The sequence below is a fragment of the Rutilus rutilus genome (assembly GCF_951802725.1).
Source record: "Rutilus rutilus genome assembly, chromosome: 6".
In the NCBI taxonomy this organism is placed as follows: Eukaryota; Metazoa; Chordata; class Actinopteri; order Cypriniformes; family Leuciscidae; genus Rutilus; species Rutilus rutilus.
In genome coordinates this window covers 31,159,847-31,174,847 of record NC_140214.1, presented here as the reverse complement: position 1 = coordinate 31,174,847, position 15,001 = coordinate 31,159,847, and the positions used below count along the sequence as shown (strand labels likewise).

At 36.1% G+C, this 15,001-nt stretch overlaps 1 long non-coding RNA gene across 1 annotated transcript; it reads left to right on the top strand.

The window, feature by feature from the left end:
- The first annotated feature begins 5,225 nt into the window (after positions 1-5,225).
- On the top strand, positions 5,226-6,540 carry LOC311292201. The gene is made up of 3 exons (XR_014627686.1): positions 5,226-5,313; positions 6,331-6,372; positions 6,454-6,540. It is a non-coding gene; the product is annotated as an uncharacterized lncRNA (long non-coding RNA).
- Positions 6,541-15,001: the final 8,461 nt, after the last annotated feature.

The window sequence follows — 15,001 nt, the reverse complement described above, 5'->3', positions numbered from 1 at the left end:
TAAAAACCAGATCTCTCTTACTTCGAGTTCACTTAAGATCTCCGCAGAATTTTAACACAATAGTGAATCTGACAAAATAGCACTTTGTCAGAAAGAATAAGCAGTTCTGACCCGAGAGTCGAGTAGTTCTACTTCCTTTTTGTGGCCAGATTACGCATAACACTCCAGATCAAGACTGCACACCCACTCTCTCCCGGGCAAGAGCCCAGTACCACAATATTACATCAGTTATTACGTGTCTGCTCCACCAGATAAACACAAATAATAAAGAAAATAGAGACAGTTAAGTTGTTTTTAGATGGGTTTCCACTCTTGTTCAACATTGTGGCTTATAAAAGCAATAATATGGGAATGTGTATGAAATACATGAAATGTAGTATGCATAAAATATAAAAAATGATGACTGTAAGGGCCTGTCCAGTATGTAAACTCAGTAATGAGGCATTTCCAGGAACTGCAACTTGTCACCTGCAAAAAAAAGCGGGGGCAAGCCATGCGAGGTTATCAAATATCAGCCTCTGTTAACACTTTTCTTGATTTTATGTAAATGTTTTGAAAAACCCTCCAAATGACGATATAGGAAAGCTTGCTGTTTCATACTTAAAATCACTGGTGCCAAAGAGAGGAAATGTGTTTTACTTGAAATGTGACATTAAAGGGAAAAAAAGAGGAACATTCCAGTTTAAAGCAAGTTAAATTATGACCTGTCAGAAGAAGAAACAGAAAATATCAAGGTTACAGTGAAGCACTTACATGGAAATTAATTTTTTGAAGCTTATAGTTTCATAAAATCACTTTTTTTCTGTAAAACGTGTTTTTTGAGACGTACATAAATGATCGTTTTTACTGCCGCTTATAGAAAAGCTATAATTTTATCACAGTAAAAACTTGTTAACATGCATTATCTTTAATGAATCTTTCAAATATTGGTTCAAATAATATATATATTTAAAACCTTAGCTTAAGCCTTAAAGGGATAGGTCACCAAAAAATGAAAATTAGCCTATGATTTACTCAACCTAAGCCATCCTAGGTTTATATGACATTCTTCTTTCAGACGAATACAGTTATATAAAAAAATGTCCTGGCTCTTCTAAGCTGTATAATGGGAGTCAATGGGTTTTTGTTTTTGGAAGTCCATCAAAGCGCATCCATCCCTGATAAAAGTGCTCCACGCGGCCCTGGGGGGGTTAATAAATGCCTTATGAACTGAAGCGATGCGTTCGTAGAAGAAAAATATTCATATTTAAAACTTTATCAACTAAAATAACTAGCTTCCGGCAATTGCCTCACTTCAGAAGGCCTTTATTAACCCCTGCAGAGCAGTGTGGAGCACTTTTATGATGGATAGAAGCCTTTTTATGATGGATAGATGCACTTTTATCATGGATGGATGCACTTTTGATGGACTTCCAAAAACAAAATCCCACTTTCCACATTTTTTTAGGTGATCTATCCCTTTAAAGGTGTGCTATAAATGAGTAGTGCTCATAAGCGGCTGTTGAGCTTGGACCGGACTTTTAAAGTCGGAATGAACTTCCGATTTGTGATGTATACCCTATTGTGATGTATATAAGCCGCGTGAAGCAGCTTCTCGAACAAGAACAAATGTAGTTTGGGACTTGATTCTGTCCATGGGGAAGTTTTTGCAATGATGTGTTTTGCTATTGGTTGATCTCATGTGATTAACAGATTGCCCCACCCTCCTGCCAGTAAAACACATCATCAAGGAAGAGAAGAGATAGGGGAAGTTATTTTGATTTAAGATTATGAGGGCACATGAATAATAATGATGTGAACGGATAAATCATTAATAATAATAAATACTGCAACATTCCATTAATAAAACTAAGAATTGTCCATTTTGATTTCATGGTGACTTGATAATTTTGGGTGAAGATGCCCTCCGGGGCAAGATGATTTTTTTTCCTCCATTTTGTGATGGCACAAAATCTCATCTCAGCACTTTCTGATGAATGACTTTGCTATCTTCAATTTAGTCATTTCATCTGAATATCAACACTTGTGAGAGTTAGTCAGCCGAAACCATTTTGAGGTTAACTGATCTAATTTGTGTCTCTGGAAAATAGTGATCCATGACGTTTAGTTGTTAGCCTTTTGTCTGTCACAGATTGATTATGGGGATACTATTTACAGATTTGCCTCTCTGTCCACCTTGTCCAAACTTGACCCCCTTTATCACTCTGCTCTCAGATATATCACAAATTGTAGTTTTAGGACACATCATTGTTTACTTTACAGTTTGGTAGCATGGTCATCTCTGCATTTGCGCAGGCTTGAACATTGGTATATTTTAATTTATAAAGTTATTTTAGGAAAACTTCCAAAATATTTATATAGATTTATATAAAGTTCCTACAATCTCAGGTCACATAACTGGTTACAGTTTAAAGTGCCGGCTATTAGAACAGAGGCTGGAAAGCTAAGCCTGTTCTATTATGGTCCCTGGTCCTGGAATGACATGCAGACTAAACTTAAACTACAATCCCTCATCTCTTTAAATGATTTTAAACATAGAATAAAAGAATTGGTCATTGCTAAGTGCAGATGTTTTGATAATTCCACTTCCACTTAAATTCATTATCAATATGATTTTATTAATGTCGTTTCTGTGAACAGTATTATATAGGGTATAGGTAATACCTAAATGTTTATGCTGCTGTGTTCTTTGTTGTATTTATTGATGATGTTGGTTTTGTCTGTGGTTTGTTATTTGTTTAATCCTGCTATCTGACCCTGTCTTGACTAGGTCTCACTTGTAAAAGAGGTTTTAACCTCAATGTGACTTTCCTAGTTAAATAAAGGTTTATATATATATGACATTGTATTATGTTGAATATAATTTTTTTGTGTCTATTTGTACTTTTTTTTAAAATAATTACAATAATAATAATTATTGTAATTAATGGGGTTATTATTCAGTATTTTCATAGATGTACATTTCAGACATCTTTGATTTAATTAAAACCTAGGTTTATTGAGTGAAATCATTCAATTAATATTATGACATATTTTCAAATAAAATATGGGCAATTAAATTTTGATTAATAAAATGCATAGTTTTTTTTTCAGATGAATCTCTTTTACTGGTATTCTGCTTTGTCTGTCATCGGTTATTCACTTATTATCATTATTATCACTTATTATCATAGTTATTAACTAAATTGTCAATATAAAATGTTAAATGCAATTCTTTATTTAGTATTTTAATTCAAATGACACTTTCAAAATTTATAGAAATATTAAGAATTACATTAGAAGTCATTTATACATTATGTAAAAGTATGTGAGTTTAATATTTTAATATTTGACATTTTGTGCTATAACAACTAAATTAGAAAATGTTTATTTATTTCCTATAATAACACATTGGCTGATGCATCATCATTGTCTTGCACATGCTTAACTTATATCTAACTGTTACAATTTAAAAGTAAAGACACATTGATCTTCTTCTCCCATACTACTTGGATATGTCCCAATCACCTTTGCCTTTTTATTTTTTTATTTTTTTTTATTTTTTTTCAGGAGAAAAAAAATAATTTCAGAAATGAATTTCGTTATCAACATTAACAATAGCATATCACAAATGCTGTCAGAGATATATTTTGTTAATGTGTATATTTTACTATCATAACATTCGATAAAATTGTTTACACCGGTTAAATTTATCTCTTAAATGCCCAGTGTTCTTTTTAACCTTTCTTTGCGTGTTTCTGCTAAATGTTTATTGTGACTGTAAACGAGAATGCAACTAAATTTAAAATGATGTTAAAGTGACAGTAGGGGCTTTACTGAATAAGAAGCCTCAAGATTGTTATCCTGTACACACACTGTACTTTGTCAGCGTAAATCGAAACGTGCGTTAATTCCCAATGTATGCAAGCAGCGTGTCCTAAACTCCAGAACTCAAAATCTATAATACCACGGAAATTACAAAACACATGGGGCAGCGGGTTGTTTTCATTTGAGTTAGTATGTTTCGAAAAGGGAACTCCCATATCTCCAGAAGATTTATAAAAGGACAAATCCTGATCCTAAGCACTAGAATATGCATCAACTGAACGCAACAATGCTGCCCAGGGTCTGTACTTGTAAGTATTGTTGCTGTTTTTAATCTACAAACAAACTCTAGAGTAGCTATCCAATTTAACCTTAACGTTTTGTGAAATGTGTTGTTGTTGTTGTTTTTGTTAAAGATTTGGCCGTAAGCATCCTGTGCCTCGCGCTGTGTCGCTGTGGCGTCGCCGGTCCAGTCGGAGCGCGTGAGCGCGTGAGCCTGACAGGAACGACGTGCAACGCGCTCGCGCGCTCTCTGCTCTGGAACGTGTCCGCGGTGCTCGCGATGGTGAGTGTTACCACAATAAACCAGCACATATAGCTAATAAATACACACTCTGGCTGAATCCGAAATCGCTCCCTAAATCCTCATTCACTATTCCCTACGTTAGTCCACTAATAGGGTAGAGTGGGGGAAAACGCCCCCCTGGGGTAAAACGCCCCCCACCTGTTTTTCCCAAAATAACCACTAAAAGTAGTCAAGATACATTTTTACTGTTGCTATGCACTACGTTGATAACGGGGATATACAAATCTCTATGGAGAAGCTGACACCAGCGACACATTTGAAGAGAAGAGGATTACATGGTAAATGCTATAATTTTCAGATATTAGTAAATAAGTGTTTAAGAGAATATTGTTCTGCAGGATATCGCAGTGATGTATAATAGATGAATAGTGAAGTCTGTAGTTTGAGATCATATATTATTTATAAGGAATATAATTATATTTTAAAAATTAAACATTTTTTTAAAAACTCATAGCTTGTGGGGTAAAACGCCCCCCCTGGGGGCATAGTTTCTCTATCATAATTACTATAATAAAATATTTCTGTCTATCAAATCCTTTGTTTTACACTTAATGCAGTATAACTAGGTGGTAAAATCTAAATATTTGAACAAAACATGAAAAAAATACCTCAAGTGAGCATTAACTAGTGAGGGAATTCGGACAGCCGTTGAGCGTGCATTGGTTGTACACTCGTTATTGCAGTGCAATGTGGGATTGAATAAGCGCACTCAGTAATGTCCACTATGGTTTCGGACACCACAAATGGATGTCCTATTTGAGGGTATGGGGGTATAGCCTCTCTCTCTCTCTCACACACACACAAGTAGTCTAATAATATTTATTATCCACTTACAGGACCACTTGTTCAGCGGGTTCGACTGCACACAGCAGAACGCAGAGGTGCACCTCAGGACGCAAACGGTGGCTACCTGCACACCGCAGGTAAGAGTGATGTCATGATGCTCTCATAGCACACTTTCAAAATTATTATTATTATTATATAGGGCCAAAAGCCCCAGAGGACCCCAAAGGACCGGAGTTTTGTTTTCCAAAGTAGCCTATTATTAATTCCTTTTAAAGTTTGGGGTACTTTTCAGGCCCTTAACAAAAAACTCTTGAAAATGTGCATGCGCGTTGGAATCGTCTGCCATTAGGTCCATGCACAAGTTGACACAGGGGGGTTCTGAGGCGCACCCTTTTTATATGTTTTTTTTTCGGTGCTCTGTAGCGCAGCCCTTTGTTTTTGTTTCTTAGGGCTTTTGCACCTACAGTAACTAAACTTCTCATCAAGCCGTGTTTACGGCACACTCCAGCCCAACAGGAAGTCGGCTATTATGGGCTGTTTGAAAAACACATGCTCTGGAATTTGATATACTACTCCTCCTTGGGGATTAATTCGCCACCAAACTCGAGAGTCTGCTCACTGCAGAGCCATGGTGGAGTGTGAAGTCCAGCTCCCCCTCTCTGAATGTAATTTGGGCGTAATGGGTGGAGCTAGGATATCCAACCATACCCTAATCCTACCCATAACTCTATCCCTCCACCCATTAGACATCGGGGAGAGGTGGAGGTGGACGTCATTTGGCACTAGAGGTCTACACGGAGGACCAGGTCGGGTCCCAATCTATTACTTCGTGTCCCGGGTCTGTTTAACATTATGTGTAATTATACCAGAGTCGATCGGAGAACACCCGGCCGTGATCAGAGTCAGTCAGTGCTGTGCGTGTGCTTTGTAACTTGCAACTTGATGAACTGTCACATGAATGTTTTCTCTGACGCTCAAATTGCGTTCAAAAGCTTATATTTCAGGTTTTCTTTATTAGGTTTGCTGCTAAATATGAATAACCAATGTATACCTCCTTTCGTCATCATAGTTCATTCTTGATTGCTGAATTTCAGCATAATCAAAATCATTATTTGACTATTATTTGACAAAATTATTTGTTTTTCACTCAACAGAACGCCGACTGCGCTCACAGCACTGCCCTAAATATTGATGAGGTAAATTTAAAATCAATTCTTCTAATTCTTCTGTTTATTGGCTGCGTCTTTTGTCTGTTACACTGACATGTATCTTTGTAGAATGAATGCCTGAAGAGAATTCTTGAAGATCTCCACTACTATCGGGAAACATTTCAAGCCTACTCGAACCCAGAGCTCACCAAAACAGTCGTTAAAAGCATTGATGACCTCATGCAGGTACAAACACCTTTACTTAACTACCGTTAAGTAACTATAACTGCAAGGCTCTTTTTCAATCAGTGAATATTCTTTCCTTTTTTTCATCGAAATAGAACTGTTTCTCTGTCTCTGCAATGGACAAGTCTCCGGCAGAGGTGAAACCGGTTATATTTTTATGTTGCTTTTAATACATTCTTTTGACCTCTTTGATGTGTAAGTATGATTATGTGTTTTTTGTTGTTGTTTTTTTTAGGTGTCCATGGATCCTCAAAAATCTTTTGAAGAGCGACTGCAGCTGTGCAAAGTCCTAAAGGGTTTCAACCTTCGAACAATAACAATAAATCGAGTTTTCAACCATATTTTGGCAAAATAGCAAGCTCGCAGTTGTTACCGGACAAGTCATTTTAGTTTACTGTTTCTAAAAGGAATTATTATTTATTATTAAGTTATTTATTGTATTTAAGAATTATTTATTTACGCAGTAATTTATGAACTTTTGATTTGTTTCTTGCTGTTTTATTAAAGGTGGCCTTGCATTTCAGCAAAACTTTGTACTGGTCATGATTTTCCATAGTAAGATATCATTTGTTAATACTGCAATATAATTTGTCTTATAAATTGGTGGAAATATGAGCAAAGTCACAACAACAAACACAGTATCTGAGTGAAAAGGGCACATAAAACAAAATGGCTTCAACATCAGAATATTGCTGAACTGAAACACTTTTAAATAGTGCAAAGTTTTTTTTTCCTGACTGTTGTGAAGTTTGGTGGAGGTTATTACTGCCAAAGGAGAGTCAAACAATTATTACCTTAATAACGATATATATATATATATATATATATATATATATATATGAAGAGTTCAGATGCAAAAGCCTCTAAATGCCATCTGAAATTTTCTTCTAGAATGATCATTTTTATCAAGCTCGTATATATAAATTCAATAATTTCACTTTAATGGCAATGAAGATTACCTATTAATTATCATTTAAGTGAAATTACTGAACTTAAATATACAAGCTTGATAAAAATGATCATTCTATAAGAAAATTTCAAATGGCATTTAGAGGCTTTTGCATCTGAACTCTTCATATATATATATATATATTATTTTTTTTAATCACTATTATATTAAAAGTATAGTTCACCCAAAAATAACAATTCTGTCATCATCTACTCACCCTCAAGTTGTTCCAAACCTGTATGAGTTTCTTTCATCTGTTGAACACAAAAGAAGATATTTTGAAGAATGTTGATAAACAAACAGTTGACGGTAGTAATTTTTCCATACTATGACAGTCAGTGGCTACTGTCTACTGTTTAGTTACCAGCATTCTTCAAAATATCTTCTTTTGTATTCAACAGATGAAAGAAACACACACTCACACAGGTTTGGAACATAATTTTTATTTTGGGGTGAACTATACCTTTAACAAGTCATTAAAGTGGTCATGAATTGAGAAATCACATTTTCTTTGAGCTTTTGACATATAAGAGGTCATCATACTACAAGAATATCCTGTGCGTTTCAGAACTGAAAACGTCCTTGTTAGTCCAAAACAGAACGTCTCGTTGTGGAATGTGCCATAGATAGGTAAAAAATACTGCCTCTGCAGAAGAAAATCAACTCCTACTTCATCATCGCAACTTTGGCCCCGCCCACTGGATGATGAGTGAGATGTGAAGAGAAGAGCGCTAGACTAAAAATAATATTACCTTCAAAGGATCCTAATGCTATTGTGGTTATTTATTTTCAACAATGTGAATGTCTCAGTTGAGCATTATTTGTTTGTTCGGTACATTTCACTGTGAATTATTTGGTAAATCAGTCGCAGTTTCGGTGAAGGCTTTGCAAACAGACTTTTCGCATATGGACTCAGTAATGCGACAACATGCAAGTAACTGTGTTCATTCTAATGCCTGATTTGTGATTAGAGATTTCTGATGTGTAATGATTCATGTCAGATGTTCTTTGTCTATGTGTCAGTAAATCAAACCAGTGACTAAACGGTCAACTTCACATTGTTTCTCTAAGTAGGATAAAAATAAATCTGGTATGTAAACTGTGATTAATTTATAGAAAGCAATCAAAGAACAACAGAAGTTGTCCCTTTACAACAGCTGGAGCTGTCAATCAAACAGCACAAGTTTATCAGTGACTGAGTTCTGGACTCTCACCGAAACTGCCGTTATATTCAACAAATCTCTTATTTACATTGTGTTTGCACAATGAACTGTTGCACATTGCACTGTTAGTTATGATGAAAGCATTCGTTAGTGTGCAGAAATCGAGTTGCAATGATGAGATCACTGCATTCATGCGCTCAACATGTCTGTGATTGGCTACATGCTCATCACTGCAACCTTTCATGCCACGAGCTAAATATAATGCTATGGATCTACATATAGCCTAATGCTATAATCAACACTTCTCACGATTAGTTAACCTTGAGAACTGTAATAGTAAAAATATACTAAAAGTTTTTGAGAGAGTTCCACATGTAATAGCTATTTCATATGCAAAGATGTCAGCCACTTCAAGACAGACTTCAAACAGAGCGTTCAAATCAGAGGGCTAAAATCAGGGTAGGAATAATGCCTTTTATTTCATAATTATGACAACTTTGATGTAAAAATCATACTAACATTAAAAGTGCACAGGAAACATTAAAAAACAATAAAACAATGCAGTTCATGGCCCCTTTAAAGTGTATACTGTAGTCTGGTATTGCTAAACAGGTGCACTAATTTCCATTCTTATATTACCAATACAATTACTAACATTCTTCTCTGCTTCCCTACCTTTTCGTTCATGTAAAAATGATTGACATTTTGCAGTTTCATCATCAGCACGACCAAATATTGAGAAATTCTATATTCTAGTTTCACAATGCTTAATGACCACAAAAATGGTATAACTGAGCTGGTGTCATAACAAAAGAGGAAGTCTCCAACCACTGAATTACTGCATTGTAATTTCAAGAAATATTTTCAATAATATGACAAAATTTTTGAATATTTTTATTTAATCTTCAGCCATAGAAAGAGTGTGAAAAACAACTGGCTTAGAACATTTTTCTGCAGCCCCAAAAATAAAATAAATAAATGGGGATTTAATTAGAAAATGAACATGAACACAATCTTATGCAGAACAAAATGGTTTAAATTCTTTAGAAATAAAACTAATAATTACAAACTTAGGCAACGTTTTTTTAGATGACGTAGTTACATCTATCAGCAAGGTTTGGGCCAGCAAAACCTTAAAACCCTCAGGAGAATTTTGGCATCGTGTTAACATTTCCTCACATCAGTTCCAAAATATACTGGACAGCCTTGTATATTACACATATTTTGTTTTTAAACAAAAGACTGAAATATTAGGTAATGAATAAATTATAATATTGGCTACAAGTGTAAATGTAAACAAAGTCGTAAACAGAGAATGTAAACAAAGTTTGTAAATACATTAATAGAGTGCATCAGTGCGATGCACTTTTACATCAGTGTGGTTCCAAAAGTTTTTTTTTAAAATAATTTTTCCCATAGAAAAAGGTATTTGTTTAAGTGCTATAAGCCATGAACCAAACCAACCAGCTATGAGACAAATCACAACATTACAAACATTACAGAAAAGTATTTGAAAATCAGGCAAAAAGACAAAGGTAACACTTAACAGCTTTAGTGGGGGAATGACCTACAATCCCATGAAGCAATGCAAATGACATAATTGAATGAAAAAAAATGGAGAAATATAAATGCTATTACTTTAAAATTGTTGATTATATCTATAGAAACATATATATTTTAAGTTTGTTGCAAAATGTGCATGTGCACATATTTAAAGGGACATTGTGTAGGATTTTCTCCCATCTAGCGGTGAAATTGTATTTTGCATTCAAACAAATAGTGCTCTCCAGCGCCTCGCTTTTTCAAATGTGTGTTGCATCTACGGTAGCCATTATGTACCAAAAAGCTATGACAGGATGTCTTATAATAGCACTTCATCGAGTTTTCCTTCGGGTGAACTGGTTTGTTATTTCAAACAAACTGCAACTTGACACAACGAACAAACGAATGTTACAGTTTTGATCAAACAAAACTTACAACCTTGTTTTTAGGGCCTTCTCTACTTTACTCAATAGCTGCTATTCATCAAAGAGCCTGTTTAACTTTTAACTATAAATGTTCTACTGTCTATATAATAAAGTTCACAACCAAGCAATGAAAAAAAAAGCTTGTAATTAAGACCGTAACATTGACTTACCTGTCGAGAAGAAAGCAGGCAACTTTAGCGTCTCTTTTGAAAGCTTTCTCCTGCATTAGCTGTCCTGACATTAAACCTTGGTTTTTGTAATCTCCGGTCACGTTTCCTTTTACGGTCTATTTTGGACTTTTTCGACGACGAGGACTCCTTATCCTGTGACTCAGCATATGTATGGTCCTCCTTCATTATAAATAACCGTACAGTGCAGCCTTTTAAACTTGCCGCGGCAGTGACAAGTGCCTCTCACTGCTCTGCTCCTCCGCTTCTGCTGGCTTCAGTCACGTGACTCTGGCTCTGAACGAAAACGCGTTGGCCTAGTACTTTTTGTCCCTCTCTGCTATTATAGTTTTTCAAGATGGCGGAAATACATGGAAGCCTCCGTGGACCTACCCGTCCCATGTATATAAAGATAATAAATTCTTCATTTACGAGGATAAGTCAGATAATTAGCAGAGGTATTTGTATACCATTGAGGACATATTTATGAATAAAATATTGATTTTAGATAATAAAATACCTAAAAACCTACACATTGTCCCTTTAAGTATTTTGACAGCATACCAAGACTGACTCAAATACGTCATGCTGTGCTTCACAAGATTGGCCATTCCCTGCGAGCTCTTTTGGCGTGATATGCCAAACCTCACATTAGGTCTGTCTTTAAAGGTTTATCATTAGTTATTGTTAAAAATCTATTTCCCTGTGGAGAAAATTAATTTGTGATAGTCTTTCTTTATTGTGATGTATATCCGAGTGAAACTGCTTCTCAATCAGGAGAAAAATGTATGATGGGACTTGATTTTGTCCATCGGATATTGATTGGATTGTTGGATCGTTATGGTTTGCTATGGATCCTTTTCACAGGCTGTGATGACCAGTGTTGAGGAAAGTTACTTCTAAAAAGTAACTAATTGCATTACTTCATTACTTTTTTAGGGTAATTGGCAAACAAGACACACCTGGGAACAATCAGGAACAAATCAACAAGAAAAACTACAAAGGACTACAAAACATTAAATAATGTCCACACCAGACCAGGGGAACACAAAACAGGAATCATGACAGATTGTTTGTTTTTTAATAACAATAAAAGCCAGCCTCAGACTGAAGGAAATGCAAAGACATGCCTGTACAGTAGAGGGCGCAGCTCAAACAAATCTTTCATCTGTGTTGCCATTCTGGCCTGCGTTCCAGTACAAAATTGTCATGGCCTTCACTCGCTAACTTCCCTCCGTCTCGTTCACTCGGATGTACGTCATTGCTTACGTTGCATGAGTGCCCACTACTGGCGGAACCTTGGCAATAGGCTGCAATAGGCCCTTGATCACTTAGAATCCACTATGGGGTTGATAATTATTTTTATTTTTTTTAAGAGTGCAACACTCTTTGGCCGCATCTGAAATCGCATACTTCCATATAGTAGGTGAAAAACAGTATGTGAATGAGCTGAAGTATGTATTCGATGGACACTTTACTATCCCATGAGGCCATGGGTGAGGATTTGTGAATGGCAAACAGGTGTTTTCTCAAGCACACCTGATGCAACTAATCAAGGTCTTCATTAGTTGCACCAGGTTTGCTTGAGCTAGAACACATGACCATATATGAACCTATAGGTTTGTTGAGTGTCACATTTGACTGCATGTTAGAAATATGGCTAAGTTAAAAGAATGGTCCAAAAAGTTCAGATAAGGTATCATCGCCCTTCACAAAAAAGGAACAGGACACAAAAAGATAGCGAAGGCACTAAATGTTCCTAGAAACATAGTTGGAAGCATAGTTAGCAAGTTCAAAGTTAAACATTCCACTGGTTTCCCCAAATTCAACAGAAAATGCAACTTTTAATGACTTCTGCAGTCTCAAAATTATTCAACCCCCTGAATAGAGGCACAAATCTGCAAAAGCAGTGTTGTCTCAAGCACACCGGATGCAACTAATCAAGGGCTTCATTTCAAACGTTAAGAAAAGATATTATCGCCCTTCACAAACACGGAACAGGATACAAAAAGATAGTGGAGGCACTAAATGTTCCTAGAGACACCGTGGAAGTATAGTTTGCAAGTTCAAAGTTACAGGAACTGTGGTTACTCCACCTGGATTAGGCAGAAAAAGGAAGCTATCAATAGCTGCAACAAGATTTCTGAGAAGACGAGCTGAGAAAAACCCTTGAGTGACTGCAAAAGACCTGCAGCCAGACTTGGTGGCAACAGACACTGAGGTTTCAGCTTGCACAGTAAAGCGCATACTAAACGCATGCCAGAAGACGTATACCCCTACTGATCCAAAAGCACAAGAAAAGTCAGCTCCAATTTGCTCAAAATCATATAAATAAGCCACAGAAGTTTGGGGATTCTGTTCTGTAGAGCGATGAAACAAACCTGGAACTTTTCGTCCCTATGGATCAGCAGTATGTCTGGAGGAAGAAGAATGAAGCAAATGCTGAAAAGAACACTCTGCCTACAGTTAAGCATGGTGATGGCTCAGTGATGCTCTGGGGCTGCTTTATCCTCTGGCACTGGAAACCTGCAGCATTTGGAAGGCAATATGGATTCATTTAAATATCAGGAAATCCTAGGAGAAAACATCATGCCATCAGTGAGGAAGCTGAAGCTTGGGTGTCAACAATGATCTCAAGCATACCTCAAATTCCACCAAGGCTTGGTTGCAGAAGTCATCCTGGAAGATTCTACAGTGGCCATCACAGTCACCTGACTTGAACCTCATAGAAAATCTCTGGTGGGATTTGAAGAAGACAGTTGCAAGCAGGCAAACCCAAGAATATTACCGAACTGTAGACCAATGGACTAAGATTCCTCAGAAACGCTGCCAGAAGCTGATGTCTGGTTGTACATCTTGTTTGCCTCAGGTCATAACAGCAAAAGGGTGTTCTAAAGATGCTTGCCATGAAGGGGTTGAATAATTTTGAGACTGCAGAAGTCATTAAAAGTTGCATTTTCAGTTGAATTTGGGGAAACCACTTGAAGCATTTGTTTTGCTTTTTCAATTATTTTGTTTGATTTGTTCCTTGCAAACAGCTGACAAGTCTGTAAATGTTGCCAATAAACCTGATTTGCAATGGGGGTTGAATAATTTCGATTACAAGAACATATACTATTTTACAAATTGTATGTTTAGTTTCACTTTCATGGACTTTTAGTTTTCGTCAGTTTCCTTTTTCCTGTATTTTCTTTGTTCCTAGTTTCCCGCCAGTCTTTTGTTGTCATTAATCATCACAGCTGTTTGTCATTGTCTCATCATCACTGTGTATTTAAGTTCCTCTTTGTGCTCATTTCAGTGGTCCGGTAATTGTTGTTGTCACACACTTTACATTGCCTGTTTCTTACCTTTGGATTACTTGAGTTTGTTTTATTTAATAAATACTTTTGCATTGGAATCTTTTTCATCTTTTTCTTCATCATCTGGACCTAAAAGTTACAGAATATCGGACCCCAAACAAGTTATTATGGAGATTGCCTTCATCAACATACCTCGGATGGGGAGGTTTAACAGTCCCATCAAGGTCATGATTTGTATTTTCCAAGGAGGAAGGAGCTAAGAGGAGTATGTGGAGGAGTTCATCGGCACCAACCACCTCATCGTCTGCAATGACGTTTTCAATGAAAATCATGTCCCCCACACATTTAATAAAACGTTCATTCATCTCCCAAATTATTTTCAGTCAAGTGTGTTCACGTAAAAGCCAATGTGAATAAATCTAGATTTAAATTCAAAGAGACTTAAGATAGTCTATGCGTGACCTGTTGTTTTAATCTTATTCAAAACGACGCGATCTGAACGTTATGGATCGCTTCATTCGTACTCGAAGCCGGAGTGCACTCTCTCACAGAAAGTCCAAAACAGATTCGTAAAAGTAATAACTTATGATGTTCCAGGAAATCATCCAGCGATTCCTTCGCTATAGCAGAAGCTGAATAAAAAGCAGAAACGTTTTGATTGATGAAACATGAAGACAATAAACAGATGATTGGACAGTATATGGTTTATGTGTGTTTTTACTTACAGGACACTTGTACTTAGGGAAACCTTGCCATATGGCAATGCTGTACCACAATGGAAAATGGTCAAAAAAAGTAATTTTTCCATAATATTATGATTTTCTTTTCTATTTAAATGCTTTTCTTTTATAAATTGATATATTATAATTGATTTATATAATCTTAA